This window comes from Triticum urartu, chromosome 1A (assembly GCF_056163025.1).
Source record: "Triticum urartu cultivar PI428250 chromosome 1A, HENAU_Tu73, whole genome shotgun sequence".
NCBI classification, from domain to species: Eukaryota; Viridiplantae; Streptophyta; class Magnoliopsida; order Poales; family Poaceae; genus Triticum; species Triticum urartu.
Genome location: NC_141873.1, coordinates 581,674,421 through 581,692,202, shown reverse-complemented (window position 1 = coordinate 581,692,202; position 17,782 = coordinate 581,674,421). Strand labels below are relative to the sequence as shown.

At 44.8% G+C, this 17,782-nt stretch overlaps 1 pseudogene; it reads right to left on the bottom strand.

The window, feature by feature from the left end:
• Window positions 1-901: 901 nt before the first annotated feature.
• LOC147993044 (uncharacterized) lies at window positions 902-2,120 on the bottom strand (annotated as a pseudogene).
• Window positions 2,121-17,782: the final 15,662 nt, after the last annotated feature.

Sequence of the window (17,782 nt, the reverse complement as noted above, 5' to 3'; positions counted from 1 at the left end):
CACGAGCCGTCTCAAGCAAATGACGATGCTTTCGTTCGGCAACGCCATTCTGAGCATGAGCACCAGGACACAAGAACTGGGCAAGAGTACCCTGTTTCGCGAGAAAACCACGCAACAGCTGAGAGATAAACTCTCCAGCGGAGTCAGCACGAAAAGTACGAATGGGAGTGGCAAACTGGGTGTGAACCATGGCAGCAAAACGTTTGTATATAGGGAGAACATCGCTACGAGATTTCATGAAGTAGAGCCAAGTGTAGCGAGAGAAATCATCAATAAACAAAACATAATAGCGATGACCGCCTTTCGAATCAAAGGGAGCAGGACCCCAAACATCAGAATGAACTAAGTCAAAAGAACGCTGAGATACAGACTCACTAGTAGGATAAGGTAGCTGAGTCTCTGTTTGCCAAGTCTGCAACCATTACAATGCAAGGAGACATCTCCAGATACAAACCCTAAGAGGCCCTGACGAACTAAAGAAGACAAGCGAGAGCCACAGATGTGACCAAGGCAATGATGCCACTGCTGGAAGGACGCATACGAAGAGGCAGCAAGAGCATGAGAGCTGGCAGAAGTGGTGGCAGCGGAAGGAACACAAAGCCAGTCAACCTCCCAAAGGCCCTCTGACTCACAGTGCCGGGGGCCAGCACCAACCAAAGCCTTGGTGCGACGATCCTGAATGGAACAAGAGTCGGTATCAAGAATGACACGACAACCAGAATCAGTGAGTTGGGCAGCAGAAAAAAGATTCATGGTAAGGCGAGGAACATGTGAAACACTCGGAACATAAAAAGATGGAGTGGAAAGAACACCACGACTAGCAATAGGAAGAGATGTGCTGTCGGCAGTTAGAACATTAACAGGCGAATCAAGAGGTCGTAGAGAAGACAGCGCGGAAGAATCAGAAGACATATGAAAGGAGGCTCCAGAATCCAGAACCCACGAAGATGTACCTGACTGTGTATATGCCGGTGGTGGTGAGGAAGGGAATGCAGTCACAGCAGCAGCGGAAGCAGTCGACGAGGAGCCTGAGGAAGCAAGGAGACACTTGAGGCGAACAATATCCTGGTCAGTGAGTGACGGGGTCGAGGAAGACACAGGAGTCCCACTGGAGGAGGAGGAGGAGCGCCTCTGGTCTCGCTTCTTCTGGCGACAATAAGACTCTGGGTGACCTGACCGGGAGCAATAACCACAGATGGTGTCACGCCGCGACGTGCCCTTCTCAGCATAAGGAGGACGGCTCACCCCCCTAGAGGAGTAGGCAGGAGCGGCGGGGCAGTGGGGCGAGCAGACGACACAGGAGCCCGGGCGGCCAATACTGACGGAACCAGAAGCAACCCAGCAGAGCGAAGGCGGGTCTCCTCAGCACGAAGCTCAGCAAGTATCTCGGAGATAGGAACACGACCACGAGCAAGCAAGTGAGCACGTCGAGGCTCAAACTCAGACCGGAGACGAGATAAGAACTCATGGACCCGCTGAAACTCGAGATCTGAACGAGTAGTCTGACAGCAACGACAGGTTCCACAAACAACTGTCCGAAGAGAGTCAAGCTGGCGCTAGATGGCAGAGCACTGTGAGTAGAACTCGTCAACAGAAGAATCACCTTGTTGGAGTGCATGCTCCTGGCGCACCACAGATAGGTAGAGAGCATCACCAGAGGGCTGATAGCGCTGACAGAGGTAAGACCACATCACTACAACGGTGCCAAGTCCCATGAACTCTGAGGCAAACTGAGGGAGGACACTCGCAGTGAGAACAACAGCAGCTCGAGCATCATCATTGCACCACTGAGTGTAAGCAGACAGATCATCCCGGTACACAGAGAGAACATCGGAATAAGCGGATACCTGCTGATCATAAGCATCAACCGCATCATCATCCAGAGCCTTGGCAGCATCCCGGTCAGCCTGAGAAGCATCAGCAGCAAGGACCGGCGGCACTGGTGGGATTGGGGCCACTGGCGCAACCGGGCATGGTGGACAGGGGACCTCGCCAGAGAGAACACCCCACAGAAGGAGTCCACGCATATGGATGCGCATGAAGCCCAAAAACTCAGAATAGTTGGTGCCATCAAAGATCACCGAGCACCGAGGAACCGCGACATAGCCCGAAGAAGACATGAGGAAATCACTCTACAACTGCTTTTTTTAAGTCAACGGATCCAGAAACTAGATCGGGATCGGGTAGGAGACCCACGCGCGCGAGGCAGGCCCCCAAATCAAGATCGGGCAGAGGGCACGCTCGCTCGATCGAGCAGAAGCAGAGCCCCCGAGCGGGGCGGCCCAGCTGGGGATTGACCTGGGGCGGCGGATGGTGCAGAGGTCACGCTCGAGCGGCGCCTGGAGCGGCGGCCAATCGAGAGCGACGGGAGCGCCTGGAGCGGCGGCTTCGCGCCGGCCGGACGGGAGCGACAGAATCGGAGCAAGGAGCTGGAGCGGCGCGACCAGACAGAGGCGGCGCGGCCGGACCGAAGCGCGGCCTTCGCGCTGACAGAGGAGGCCAGCAGGGGCCGGTGCAGCCACGACGGCCTGGATAGGAGCAAGCGGTGGCGGAGGGTGCAGCAGCAGTCGAGAGCGGCCGGAAAAATCGGCCGGAATCGAGCTGGAGTGGCCGGAGACGAGGTGGGCTAGGAAGGAGGAGCACGGAGTTGCATCGTGCGGGAAAGCGAGGCTAACCTAGCATCTGATACCATGTTGGATAAGTGAGCAACTAGTATTCACTGAGGGCCAAAGGCCATTACATATACATGTGTGGCAAAGTGCAGAGAACCCCTTATACAATGGGGATATACCGAAAAGGGACTATACACATCTAACACTTTGCTGCTAGGCACAGAGTTCATATTTGACTGAAATTGGATAACAGAGAGTTGTAGGTTCAGTTTTCGCTTGCAGTAGTTGATTTGTTGTGTTTGCCGCAGTGCATTCTTTTCCTGTTATTCATATGGGTAAGAAAATTGGAGAACTGGGCTAACAAATTCTATAGTTACATGTTGTTTCTTATGTGCACTTTTTCTTGCGTATATTTTGTTGAGAGGAAGTATCCTTTAGAGAACAGAGGTAAAAACAAATGCGAGATTCTTTTATCAAATAAAGACATAGCTGTTTATTTTGATTCGAATTATGATATTTGCTTGGTTAACATATTTATATATGGCATGATCTATGCAAACAAAATAGAATCATGACAACGTAGCTAACTCCATTTTTCAGACCAGCCCTTATGTCTCATTGTAGTAGTTCTGGTAAGCAGGGTGAAATATATAACAGAATCACAAGGCAAGTTTTCCTTGTTTCTGAATAATTTAGTTTTTTTTTGCGGGGGCTCTGAATAATTTAGCTTCTCATCAATGTTTAACTTTTACTAAATATGGGCTTCTTTTTTGTTAGTACCGAAGGACTTTAGCCACGTTTGATCGTAAGAAAATGTGAAGAATGATTTTCTATTTTTCTTGCATTTATTTGTTATAACTGTTTGTAGAAACAAACAGATGCATGTGCACTTTGTTTTTCCCGTGTATATGTAAAACTTATTTCTATCAGAGTTTGCGTATGACCCATAATTGAGCTTGTGTGACCATCTCTTAAAGAACACACGTTTGAAGTTTCTGCTCGCAAAGAGAAATGTTGTATTGATCTTATAAAAAAAAGTTGCAAGAGTCCCTAACTTGTGGGCTAAGCCAAGTACAAATCTAAACTAACCTTATCTCTAACTCGAAGGAACTAATAAATTGATCTTTCCTATCCAGCTTTCCTGCGCCTGGGCAGCAAGGCTGCAAACCCTTTTGGTTCTGCAACTCCACATAACAGCATGAGTACACTTCACGGGAGAGACAACTCATTGGCTATGTCAGTCTCACTATGGATTTAAAGATTCTCTAATCAATATCAGTCAGATGGTTTGTATGTATTGGTCAACCTTCAGTTGGAGGATGTCATACCCTAAACGCTTTTATAGTCGAACACTTCCCCCACTTTCTTATTAATTCAAAGGCCCCTGTGGTAATAACATGATTAAGAAATATGGTTTGCTCATGTGGGCAATCATTTCTTGTGTTTTCTGCCTTTAATTATGTCCTAGTAAAAGAAAATTTGCAAATATTGTGAACATACTAAAACCACACATAGCAATCTTAGAATGTTTTAACTTCGTAATGAGCACCACTTACTTGTTATTAGCTCTGTTCTTGTATGCCGTATACCATGGCGCTAAAACTTTACTGAATGGTTATGCAGAACTTTGTTTGTTGAGGGTAACATGTACCTCGCGTGACACATTGGATGATATTTTCCATGTCGGTGTTCTCTGCGATGATATTGATAAATGTTGTCATTTGTTTTGTAGTACTAGTATTTTCCATATGCTATTACATGAAAGGACATTTGTAATTTTAATCTATTCTACATCTTTGTTGGAGAAACTTGCTTATCTTCAACTTGTGGCAACTGCTACATTATCTGTGTTCTGTGAATGAGGTCAGCATAATTTTACAGTGCAATTGTATCTTCTCTTCGGCTAAGTTATTTTTTTTCTTCCATCCGCAGGTGAAGGTTTTTTTGCTAATTCTTTCTATTCTGGTTTGACTGTTACTGTGTTTTTCTTCCATACAATGGGTGGACAATGTCTTGTTGACACAATGGTATGTCTAAACTTAGACTATCATTTGGTTGCATACTTCCATGTATTCAAGTTTGTACCGTATCTCAGCACGAAATATTGCTTCATTTGTTATGGCCGCTTACTTTTTTTTTACTTTGCAGTGCAAGTTACCAGTTAATTCAATGGATGCTTCCTTACCATTAGTTTCCTCTATGACTGATCTATAATTTGGTTTCTCTAACTGGGCCAGCCTAGCAGTTTAGCTTGTGCAAGTTAAACAAGATCAGAGCATAACCCCTCAGCATACTGCCATACTAGTTATTTCCATGAAGGGGAAGGACAATCCCAGGCTCTCAGGCCCCTCAAAAGTGAAGGTGCAGTTAGACAACAGAACATCAAACTACCAACACCTAGAGTGGCATATACAGTAACACTTGTTTTTGATATCTACAGCAACCTACCAACTACTAAAGAGTGACTTGAGCAACTGGTTGATATTTACTATAGACTAATAATGTTAATTTATGAGGGCCTATTCATAGACATTGATTTGGCAAAAAAAATGGCATTGATGCAGTACAACGTGTCTTATTTTCTCTGGACTGGGGTGGAACCCGTTGGGCACTGCCAGTTGACACCATATATCTACTGGATACTTTGAATCATTTCTGTGCATTTATCATTTTCGTTTCAGTGGGTATCTGATATCTGTTTTCTTCCTTTGGTTTAAACTTGTAATCATAGGTCAAAACATAAGAAAGTGGATATATGTCATGTAGATTAAAGGGTCTGAAAGAACTCTAATTTTTCTATGGTCAGGAAGTGCGTAACGCTAGCAGTGATAGTTCAGTTTGTCCATGGAGATGACGGCATGGATCCTATAATGATGGAAGGAAAAAGTGGTCATTCCTTAGTTTGGACCAATTGCTTATGAAAGTCATGGTTAATTTTAAATACATGAATACTTCGTTAGATTGATGAAGGAAAGTGTTACTTCCTTGAACCCTGACCATTGACCAATGACGATTTAACTCCGTAGGCCACATGTCCTCAAAGGGATAATGACATGTTATCTCCAGAGGTAATCTTCAAATGTGAAACGATGACCTCTCCAAACAAGACACCACGTCTGGTGGTTGTAGTGATTAGTTCAAAATGTTAAGAAATTTATTTCTTGATGATCATATCAAAATTCTGAGAAGCGCAGGGAAATCACTTGAACTAGTTGAAGATTGTTCGGGAAGGAGGGACTCCAGCAGTGGTGCTGATATTTTTGGCATATCTGCCAAACAACTGCAGGTGTGTATCATATTTTGGATGTACTAAATCATATTTGTTTTGCCAAAGTATCGTAACCTTAAGCACATCAACTAAGAGTACATATCTGCAAGATGAAACTATTAATTTTGTGCAGTAAAATGTTACATCAAGTAGATCATTGCGGTAACAGCATATTGTAGTTTTAACGGAACTCAACCACTACACCTTGTTGCCCGTGCTTGTGCTGACGACATCATGTTTTATATTAGTTTGTTTGTGCATTTTATTCTTCTGTTGTTCTGATGTATGATTTATTACCCTTTTACTTGGCACATGTTTTCTTGGATACTTGAGTTTCTTGATATAACTCAAAAACAAGTGAAGCAGGAGCATCAATTGTGGCAATTGGACTGCAGAGTATTGGATAGCATGGGACCCGAAGGACATTGAAAACCTTCTATTTTGCATGAGTAGCTAGCATGAGTATCCTTTCATTACTATGTATTTAAGGAAAATGGTATGGTGTGGCATGTTAGCGATGCTGATCTGTACCTTTACTTTCTTTTTCTGAAACTTACCATTTAGAGGGCTCCTCTTATGGAGCAGTTTTAGCATGCTCCCTCTTACCCCTTCTTTTCACATGAGAGGTAAGAGTATGTAGTAGATCTGAGCCGTTGATCACATTAATTAGTGGTCGGATTAACTCTTACCTTCTTACCTCATATGTAAAAAGAGGGGGTAAGAGGGAGCATATTAAAATTTGCCACTCTTATGATATACTATCATTTATTGAATATGATTAAAACTGATAACAATCCATGGCTATATTGATATGGTATGGCTCTATGGCATACAAAGTCCAGGAATATAAACATATGATGTTGAGTTTACTAGATTAATGTTCTTCAGAGGTTTATTTCTGTAACGAAGTACAACAGAGATGTTACTCTTGGAGTTCCTCTCATCAAGGAAATCATCATTTCTCTTAGAAAGATAAGCACAGTAATTATCAGTACAGAACTTATATACGAGCAGGATGAGTCGTTTGCAATAAAAGTGAAATGTTATATTGAGATAGTAGTGCTGTGCGAGACAAGTTATTCAGATAATTATATTATTTTGAATTTGTATAGGCGCTTAAAGGAAGTTTATTTGCTTGCATTCTGCTCTGGGTTTTGTCAAACATGTTACAGAATTTGGTGCATGCATAGTTGCAAAGATTGGTCATTTGACATTCTCCCAGGCATTAGATATACATGCACCTCTCTAGTATTTGGGCTTTGATATGGATGCAAAATCTCTCTTTTTGTGTGACTTTTATGATAATATGTAGAAATAATGTTAACAATCTGTCTTGCATTATTATGCACAAAGTTGAGACCATAGTCACATATTTAGGCTTGACACTATCCGATGATTTGCATGCTGTCCATGAAGATGAGAAAGAGGGGGTTACTGAATGAATCATAATGGGCATTACCCATTCAACTGGCAATGGTATCCTCGATGTTTGGCAAAAGTACGTATGGGCTAATATTGCAAAGTTCTCTATATGCGGCAATCAACTTAGGTGGGTTAACCCTGTTTTCATTCTTGATATGTGGTAATTACATGTGCCACCTAGGATTCATGTCTTTTTGTGTCCCTGTTGATGATGAGACATGCTTACTCTGATGTGAGGAAAAAACGTGTCAGCATTTGTTTTTCAGTTGTGACGTGATCCGGTTGATGTGGAGGTAGATTGTTGATACCTTCAGTGCTCTGAAATTGTTAACTTTGAAACTATGGCTAAATTTTGTCTCAGCAACAAGAAGAGTGATGTGCTGAATATGTTTAGCGCTGGCATGCTATGGTATACCTGGAAGATGTGTCATGACATATGTTTTGCTCGAATGGTTTACAGGTGATGTGGCAATGGCTGTCAAGACTCGAGACCACTCAAACGCTGGAGGCAGCTGTGACAGGTGCCTGCTCCTCATGGAAGCAAAGGCGATGGAGGTTCCCGGGCTCAATTGACACTGAAGAAACGCAGAACCTCACTCCTGCTGGGACCGTGGACGCTAGCAATCCTGGAGGTGAGTCACCGGCGCAGCGCTCCGATTCTCAGAGTTATCATGTTCTGCTGCATCTCCCTTGGCTGGGACTTTGTTTCCCTACCTTGGACGTGTATGGAGTGTTGAGCTAGCTTAATTTAGCTGCTGTGGAAATGTTGTTGATGCCTGTTAAGGCTTGTAATGGGATTGAGGATGCAAGTGGCGCGGGACAACCTGCAACACCGCTATCCCGCCCCGCAAAGCGAGCTCAGTAAGTACGTAACACTGCTGAGCCAGCCACATCAACTCAACGGGGCTCGAAGCGGATTGGCAAGTACGGGTGAAAGGCCATGTCAAGATCCCCAGCAAGGTACTTATTTGGTTTGTCTTTTCACCAACTTTTGTGACCACATGTTCTAGATTCGGATGGATTGCATTGTGACAACCAACAAGCTGTGCTTAGCCTTTTGTGTTATGGTATATGATCTTAATAATACACATAAAAGCTAGCTATTTATGGACTTAGTTAGTGGATATAATCAAGAGGAGCAAATCAGCTGTACTAATTGAAAACTTAAGCTATGTAGAAAGAAACCCAGTGAACAATGACTTCAATCTGTTTTTGCATATGCTAAACCTGAATTAACTGGACATCTGTACTTCCCTGCCCATAGTCTGCTAGGTAGAAAGAAATTCAGTCTGTTGGAGCGCATGAGTAGGTACCAAAACACACAAAACTGCTGCAATTGCAAAAACTCCTATTGGCACTGACTGCTGCTACTAGTTGAAAGAAAACCGCATGCTGAACTAGCTGTCGCTGTCTGAAGAAAAGGAGGCTTGAGAAGTTCAGATCTGTCACATAGGTGGTGCATTCACTGGCTGTTTGTCGTCTATTGCTTTTCATTTGTTATTTAATCATGGAAAATGGTCTTGTTGGTAATCTGTAGTCATGCTGCTGATAGGATTGTGATGGTCCATCTGTAATGTTGGTTTTGAGTTTATCCTTATTATTATTATTATTTTCAAAAAGGAGGCAAAAGTTTTGCCTCATCGATTAATTAAGCAGAAGAGAGTTGCTCGGTTAATTAAGAAAAACCGAGCGAAAACCAGATTGCCCAGTTGATTATGGAGAACCGGGCGAAAACCATCACAACCGCTGAGCGGCACACATAAAAAAAGCCCACGCACACCACTTCAAAGAGGGCCTCGGCGAGACAGCACGCAGGCGTCATCGTCATCACTCCTCCCCTAGAGGCGTCATCGCCATCCCTACACTCTGAGCAAACGACTCCGACTTCGCCGTAGGCGATCGTCGACTCAACCCGAGCTATAGCAGACGCGTGAAGCTACATGAAGATCGGCGCCAAACTCAGATCTGACGGAGAACTCTGAAGGACAAAACTAGGCACGGCTGGCGCCATGAATTTTATTATTGTGTGTAGGATGTGGGGTCTCTAGAGAAGTGGAAAGACCCTCAAGGCCGCCGCCAAAGAAGAAGTGAAGGTCACCGACAAAACAAGGAACATCATTCTGAAATTCTGACCTATAGAACTGTGATGATTTCAATCATTCTGAAATTCAGAATTATAGGAGGGGCTATTCAACCAAAGATTGGGCAAAACACTACTCCCTCCGTCCCATAATATAAGAACGTTTTTTACACTAGTGTAGTGTCAAAAACGTTCTTACATTATGGGACGGAGGGAGTATCATTTATGTCTAATTATGTGCTAATAATATAAGAAAACTACACACTGATTCTGAAGATGGCAAGCACAAAACATGGAAGATGTGTACTTTTATTACTTTCAAACTATGCGAAGATTTCATGGACAGAAAAAGAATGATGTGTGTCATTCTGAAACTTGGATGTTTGATGCTGGCACTCTCTCAAGTTGTTAATTAACGAGCAATGCCAGTGTTTATGTAATCATGTGTACATGCACAGTTAGCCTGTGTCTTTGCTTACTGTCAAGTGTTAACATGCGTCTTCATACCCGGAAGACAAAACCCTGTGTCTTGGCAGAAATCACATATTTGACCAGTGGACCAAATCAAATCACAAATTGACCTTGTTCCGAAAAAATTTCACTCTGCTGACCCTTTCGTGTGGCGCCCGACAGCTGGGCGCCACACACTACTATGCAGCGCCTCTGCCTTAGGCGTCGCTCCTCTTGCCAGCGTGGCGGCCCTGGTCCAATTGCGGCCCCACAGACAGCAGTGCAGCGCCCAAGGGATAGGCGCCACACTGTGTAAAGTGCAGCGCCTATGGCTTGGGCGCTGCACAGGCTGTGTTCCACTTAGGCTGGCCCCACCCTCTCTCCCATCCCACCCCCATCCCACACACCCCCACCCCACACAAATCCTTGCGCCCCTCCTCTCTTCCCCTCTCCCCTCCCCCCTCTCTTCCCCTCTCCCCCCCTCTCAAATCCATCTCAAATCTTTCAAATCCAAAGTATTTGACCGTGGATTTCGAAGCCAAACCCTCCCTTAAGGTAATCTCCTTCGATCCCCTCGTTTTCATCCATAGGAATTGTCACATTTGCTCAAATCTTGCTACTTTGGGGAAACCCTAGTTTTGGCTTGGATTTGCAAATTTGTATTGAATCATGTTATGTTTCTTTGCTAATTTGGGTTGGTTAGGCTTTCATAGTATGCTAGGGTTAGGGTTATGTGTGTTTGATGTTGGTGTTAGGGTTATGCTATGGTTAGGGTTGTGGTTATTATTAAGTGGGGGTTAGGGTTATTAATTCATATATATGTTATGGCATATGTATTTTGTGCAAATATTTTTGTTAAGTACTTACTTGATATATGTGTGTTTTTTATTATTGTAGGGATGGGGAGAACATGTGTTTATGTTCATCATGTGGATACAGAGGCCTTTTTGAAAGGCAATGCGGAGCCGGACCCGGATGAGCTTGACATGGTGCTTGAGAGTAGTCCAAGCTATGCGGAGCTCTTGGACCAAGTGAGGAAGGATTTGAATTGGATGGACCCAAGTGACGTTGTTGAGTTCGAGGGAAGGCATAATGTTGGTTTTGGACATCACATCCGTTGGAAGACAATGTGTGTGAACTCCGAGCAACGTTGGGTTGCATACAAGGAGACGGTTGCCGAATCTCTAGACAAGTCTCTTGAGTTATTTTCCTCCAAGAAGGTTGAGTCTATTTTGAATTTGGACTTGAACCGGAACCCCTCCCCGTTGGTTGCTAGCACTCCACCACCCATGAACCAAGATCAAATGAGTGAACCTCATTTCACGCAACAAGATTGGCCAACATTGAGCCCGACTCCAAACAACCAAAATGAAGGTTTTGAAGAGGAGAATGATGAGTACGAGGAGGATGACAACGAAGTTGATCTCCATGACAACAATGTGGGTGATCTCGACCAATATCATGTGCAAGAGACAATGGACCAATCCATCCCTTTTTCCCGTGCATATGCATCGGACTCGGTTGACGATGGTCCCGATGATGAAGTTGATGAGGAGGGGTTCACACCGAAGGAGGCCCAAGCATTCAAGAAGGTATTCGGGCGGGATCACAAGACACCATTGTTCAAGGATCTTAGTCTCGCAGATGAAGCCGTTGTGGATGGTGGCAAATGCATATCTCTTGGAGCTAGGACAAGTTCTCACCGTGATTTGGAAGACGGCAAGAACGGGATATATCCCGGTTGTGAGTTTCAATCCTTCTTGGAATTGAAGATGTGGCTCGACAACTACTCGGTTACGCATTATCGTCCACATAAAGTGGCCAACTCGGACGTCAATGTGTGTTACACGGTCAAATGTGAAGTGCCAAGTTGTCCATGGATTGTGCGTGCAAGGCCATACAAAGGAGGTCCCACTTGGCGCATAGTGAGTTGTCTACCAAATCACATGTGCCGGCACAAGAATGTGGATGGCATCACTTTGGCTTATAGGCTTTCCAACACAAGAATGCGAAATACATACAATACACTGTTGATGGCTTTCGCTTTGGTTGAGGTGGAGAACAATGATAACTGGGAGTGGTTCTTGCGTCAATTGAGAACAAGGGTATTACCGGCTGAAAGGGAAATTTGTGTCATATTGGATCGCCATCCAGGAATTCTAAATGCGGTGGTGGTTGACATTCCCAGACATAGAAAGTTGCACCATCGATGGTGCATGAGGCACTTTTGTGCAAACTTCTATAGGGCATGTGGTATCAAGGAGTTGGCCGATGATCTTCAAGATTGTTTGTCTCGCTTTCACCAACAAGCGGTTTGCCACATTGTTCAATGCATTGCTCAGACACAAGAAACTTGACCCCGGTGGTCATGAATTTCTCACTAAGAACATTGTCGAAAGGAATATGTGGGCACGTGCTTTCGATGAAGATGGCCGGAGGTACGGTCAAATGACAAGCAATATGGCAGAATGCTTCAATAAGGTGCTCAAGGGTGTACGTGCATTACCCGTGACGGCAATAGTTCAATACACATTTGACAAGATGAATGGATACTTTTTGAAGTATTCAATGGAGACAGATAAGCAGATTGCTGGTGAGAACAAGGATAAGCACAAGTACTATTTCCCACCAAAGGTTGAAGAATGGTTGGACTTTCAATCACGAAAGGCTGAATCAGAAGAAGTTGTACTATATGACGACAACGAGTGGAAGTATGAGGTGAAAGAGCCAGGAGGAACCACAAACGAAGGCCACCAACACGGAGGCCGCGCTTTCAAAGTCTCCCTAACACGGTGTGATTGCAGCTGCATGAGGCCATCGTTGCTTCATCTCCCATGCTCGCACTTGTTAAATGCAGCCCGTGTTAGGAATGTGGACGTCAATCACCCTCTTACCGTGAGGGAGTCCGAGTTCTCAATCATGACGGTAAAGAAAACATGGGCTCCCCGGTTTCAACCATACTTGGACCAATCACAATGGCTGGAGTATCATGGAGTTCAACTATGGCCGGACCCGGAATTGAAGGTCGTTAGACGGGGAAGACATAAGACAAAGCGTCTTAGAGGTGACATGGACGGATGGGGCCGTGGTGGCGGTGGAGAATACGGCACCGGCCAATTCCAAGAGCCTCGTGAGCAATCCCGTTGTGGGGACTGCAGTCATGGGGGACACAACACAAGAACTTGTCCCAAACCAAGAAAAAGATCAAAGAAAAATGATGCAAGCACAAGCCAAGCAAATGATAGCCAACCAAGTCAACCAAGGAGTAGCCAACCAAGTCAAACAAGCCAACGAGGCACTAGGCAACAAAGAGGCCGTGGTGGTGGTAGAGGCCGTGGTGATGGTCTTGGCCATGGTGAAGGCCTAGGCCGTGGTGATGGTCTAGGCCGTGGTGGTGGTAGAGGCCGTGGTGAAGGCCTAGGTCGTGGTGATGGTCTTGGCCGTGGTGAAGGCCTAGGCCGTGGTGATGGTCTTGGCCGTGGTGGTGGTAGAGGCCGTGGTGAAGGACTAGGTCGTGGTGATGGTCTTGGCCGTGGTGAAGGCCTAGGCCGTGGTGATGGTCTTGGCCGTGGTGGTGGGAGAGGCCGTGGTGATGGTCTTGGCCGTGGTGGTGGTACAACCCGTGGTGGTGGTCTAGGCCGTGGTGGCGGTAGAGGCCGTGGTGGCGGTCTAGGCCATGGTGGTGGTAGAGGCCGTGGTGGTGATCTTGGCCTTGGCGGCGGCCGTGGTGGAGGAATGTTCACTTGGCTCAATGGACCATTGCCGTATGTGACTTACTATGATCTTGTTCTTTTGGCTAAATGCTTGTGTTGTTATTTTGCATTGTGTGACTAACTATTATATTGACATTTTCATAGGTATGGAAACAATGAAGGGGGTGGAGGACACGGAGGCGAAAGGTGAGCTCCCTTGGTGGTCGGAGGAGGGAGAAGAAGAAGAAGAAGAAGAAGAAGAAGAAGAAGAAGAAGAAGAGAGGAAGAAGAAGGGACAAGGACCATGACCTTTCTATGAACCAAAATGTGTGCTACTATGTGATATGAGACGTAAATGACTATGTCTTTTTGGCTAAATGTTTGTGTATGACTATGTGATTGGACAACTCTATTGCTATGTGTGTATGAGTATGTGATTTGGGCTACTATATGTGTTTTTGGACTACTACATGTGATTTGGATATGATTATGTGCCATCTATGTGAATCACAAAACAAAAAAAGCACTTTGTATTTGAAAACAGCAGATAGTGCAGCGCCTAAGGCCGAGGCGCTGCATATTACCATGCAGCGCCCCTCCCTTAGGCGCTGCATACTCACTTAGCAAATTTTTGGTGCAAAAGCTACTGCAACGCTTCTGTTGCTCTCTGGACTGGGATGTCCAGCCGTGCAGCGCCTAAGGGACAGGCGCCACACACCACAGTGCAGCGCCTCGCTCTTAGGCGCTGCACTGCTGGACATCCCAGTCCATGGAGCAACAGAAGCGTTCCAGTAGCTTTTGCACTCCAAAATTTGTTAAGTAAGTATGCAGCGCCTAAGGGAGGGGTGCTGCACTGTAATATGCAGCGCCTCGGCGTTAGGCGCTGCACAGTACGGCGCAGCGCCTATCCCTTGGGCGCTCGGCCACTTAGCAATTTTTTGGGCAGAAAACATACTGGAAGCTTCTGTTGCTCTCTGGACTGGGATGTCCAGCAGTGCAGCGCCTAAAGGGTAGGCGCTGCACCGTGGTGTGTGGCGCCTCTGCCTTAGGCGCTGCACTGCTGGACATCTATTTGCTACACTCACCCCCTCCCACCCATCCCCACCCCACACACCCCCACCCCCACACAAACCCGAAGCTCAGTGCCTCCCCTCTGCCCTCCTCTCTCCCCCTCTCAAATCCTCCTCAGATCCGGAGTCTTTGACCGTGGATTTTGAAGCCAAACCCTCCCTTAAGGTAATCCCCTTCGTTCCCCTCGTTTTCATCCATAGGAATTGTCACATTTGCTCAAATCTTGCTACTTTGGGGAAACCCTAGTTTTGGCTTGGATTTGCAAATATTTGTTGAATGATGTTAAGTTTCTTTGCTAATTTGGTGGTGTCAGGGTTATGCTATGGTTAGGGTTATGCTATATATGGTTAGGGTTGTGATTATTGTTAAGTGGGGGTTAGGGTTAACCACAAATTATCGATTTTGTAGGCATGGCTTCATCCGGTTCCATGACGAGGCCACCGTGTGCTAACCAAGAAGACATGCCGAACAAGTGGGAGGACACATCTTTGGACAAGGTGAAGGAGAAAGATGTCAACATCCCGCCATGTTGGTGTGGAGATGTTTGCAAGGTGAAGGTATCCACCGACCGAAATAAATCATGGACGGAAGGGCGGAGATATTTTGTATGCCCGAACTATGCTTATGATCGTGCACTTCCAACTAACGCCTATGACCAACCACCGGTAAGCTCGAAAAGTAGAGAAGGAACACTTTACCACATAGTTAATCACCGGAACAGTAGGGACTCCTTGCCCTAACTTGACATCTCTGTTGTACTTCCCCTTTGATAGATCCTCAAAGTTTATGGGTTCTTCAAGAATATCCTCATTATATGCCGGCGGGCATATCTCAACTCAAGTATTTTGAAGAAGCCATCGTATGTAGTTATCAAAGGCAACTGGGTTATGCTCACGAAGCTGGGCACGTGCAGTGCTACGAGCTTGCTCCACGCAAAGCTGGAAGCGGGTGACATACGAAGCATGATGCTTGTCCCAGTCCTTTATCTTGCGCTGCTTTCTCCTGTCCAACCTGCATGGTACAATACCAAACATTAGCAAAATCAAGGAGGAGTGACGATGCTTAGTCAATACGCTCTCTTACCTATGAAGTGCTTTGTCCGTATCCACCCATTCCGGCAGGTGAGGCTGGAACGGACCGAACTGACGAAACACGCGATGTGGCAAATGAAACTCAACAGCCTAGTCACTACAAGAAATATGTCAACTTATGACCTTCTGTCAGTGACCCTCGAAAAATTGGTCATAAATTTATGACCATGTTAGACGAATTGTTCAAAAGCTATTCAGGGGGCTCCAAACCCTAAACCATTGCGACCATTTTGGTCAAAAGGTCGTAATTTCCTTACACGAAATGGTCACAAAGCAAACAGTGCTAGTCCGCTGCCTTATTTCTAGTTGTTAATGACCAATATAGATGGTCATAGCCTTGTAGATTGTGGTGGGTTGTGATGACTAGGCGCCATCTCATCAGTTTTGCCTATGTGTCATGTCCATGTGGCAGTTTTTGCCCTAGGTTGTGAAGCAACCTATATTTCTATCATTCCAAAAATTCCCAAAAAAATCTCATAAATTCTTTGGGGCATATCTTCATCAAATATGTTAAAATCCTTCCTTGCCTAGTTCAAAACTAATTCAACAATATTCATTTTCCTATTCTGTTCACAACAACACTTTATGAAGGAAGTGCTATTTATATATTCTTGATTGCCCTCGGAATTTTTGGGCACTCTTTCCTATCCAAATTATTACCGCATGACAAAATTCAGCTCCATTTGCCTAGCAAATCTTCCTCGGCAAATTTCCAAAGTTTTTGTCCACCTAGAAGCATTGTGAAGGAAGTACCTTTTTATATCTCTAAATGACATGAAATTTATACAGTTCCTTCATATGCCCAAATTATCAACCTGCTCCAAATTGCAGCTCAGTCAAATCATCTATGTGAGCCCATGTTTAATTTATATTTTATGGCCAAATTGGCACGTTGCAAAGCAAGTGTTATATAGACCCCTCCTATTACCCTCAAACTTTTCGGGCACTCTTCCATACCCAAATCATTGCCACATGATAATATTCAGCTCAATTTTCCTAGTAAATCTTTCTCGGGAAATTTCCAAAGTTTCTACCTCGAGAGAAGCTTTGTGAAGTAAGTACTAGCTAGGCTTACCCAAATGATCTGAAAATTTACCAGCGCATGACCATACCTAATTAACTTAGCTACACCAATTTTGAGATCATTTCATTCATCCAATCTCTCTCACTAGTTTTCCCAAGTTTCTGTCCATAGAAGAGCATTGTGAAGGAAGTACTTCTTTGGCATGTCCAAATGGTATCAATTTTCTACAATGCTTTCCTATGCCCAAATAACCATCCTCCACAAAATTTTAGCTCACTCCATTCATTATTTTGAGCCCAGCTTCAACATTCATATTTTTGTCCAGCGTGGTACTTTGCAAAGCAAGTACCACCTAGGATCCTCCTTTTGAGCTAAAGATTTGTGAAGACATTCTCCTTAGTATATAATCATCCTCAGCAAAAACTCATGCCCATTGTCCATGTGCATTTCCCGTACTACTAATCAAACACTTGGCTGCTAATTCATGTTTGAGCATCGATCGGTCTCCTCGTGAGAATCTTATGTTGTAATTTTCTTCCTACCACCAACCTGGGGAGTGCCTAACCCACTAGACATGCCTAGGCCGCCCAGAACACATGGCAACATTACGGTCACGTGGTGACCACGCGACGGGCATGCGAGTTTACGCGCTCTAGAGTTGGGGCCCTCGGCCACCACCCAAACCTCGACGTATCGCCACCAAACCATGTATTTATGATTAAATAGGTCCTTATGTAACTAGAAATGATTTTTGCAAAAAAATAAATAACAAACTATGAGGCAGCTGCAGTTCAAATTTGACCCGCTTCCAACTGAATCGGCGGAAATTTGTATTTTTCATGAGAGGTGGATCAAAACATTTTACACCCAACCATTTTGTCAATTGTGCATTAAATATGTCCTAGTATTTTATAAAAATGATTTGGTCCAATTTTGCAACAATTATTTGGTAGTTCCTTCACAAAAAACCTCCTTTCGGGCACTCGAAAAATGGAAAATGGTTTTTTCGTCAACGAAAATGAAAACTTCCTTAGGCAACATTGTTTTCCATTCCAATATGCACCCTTGTGCA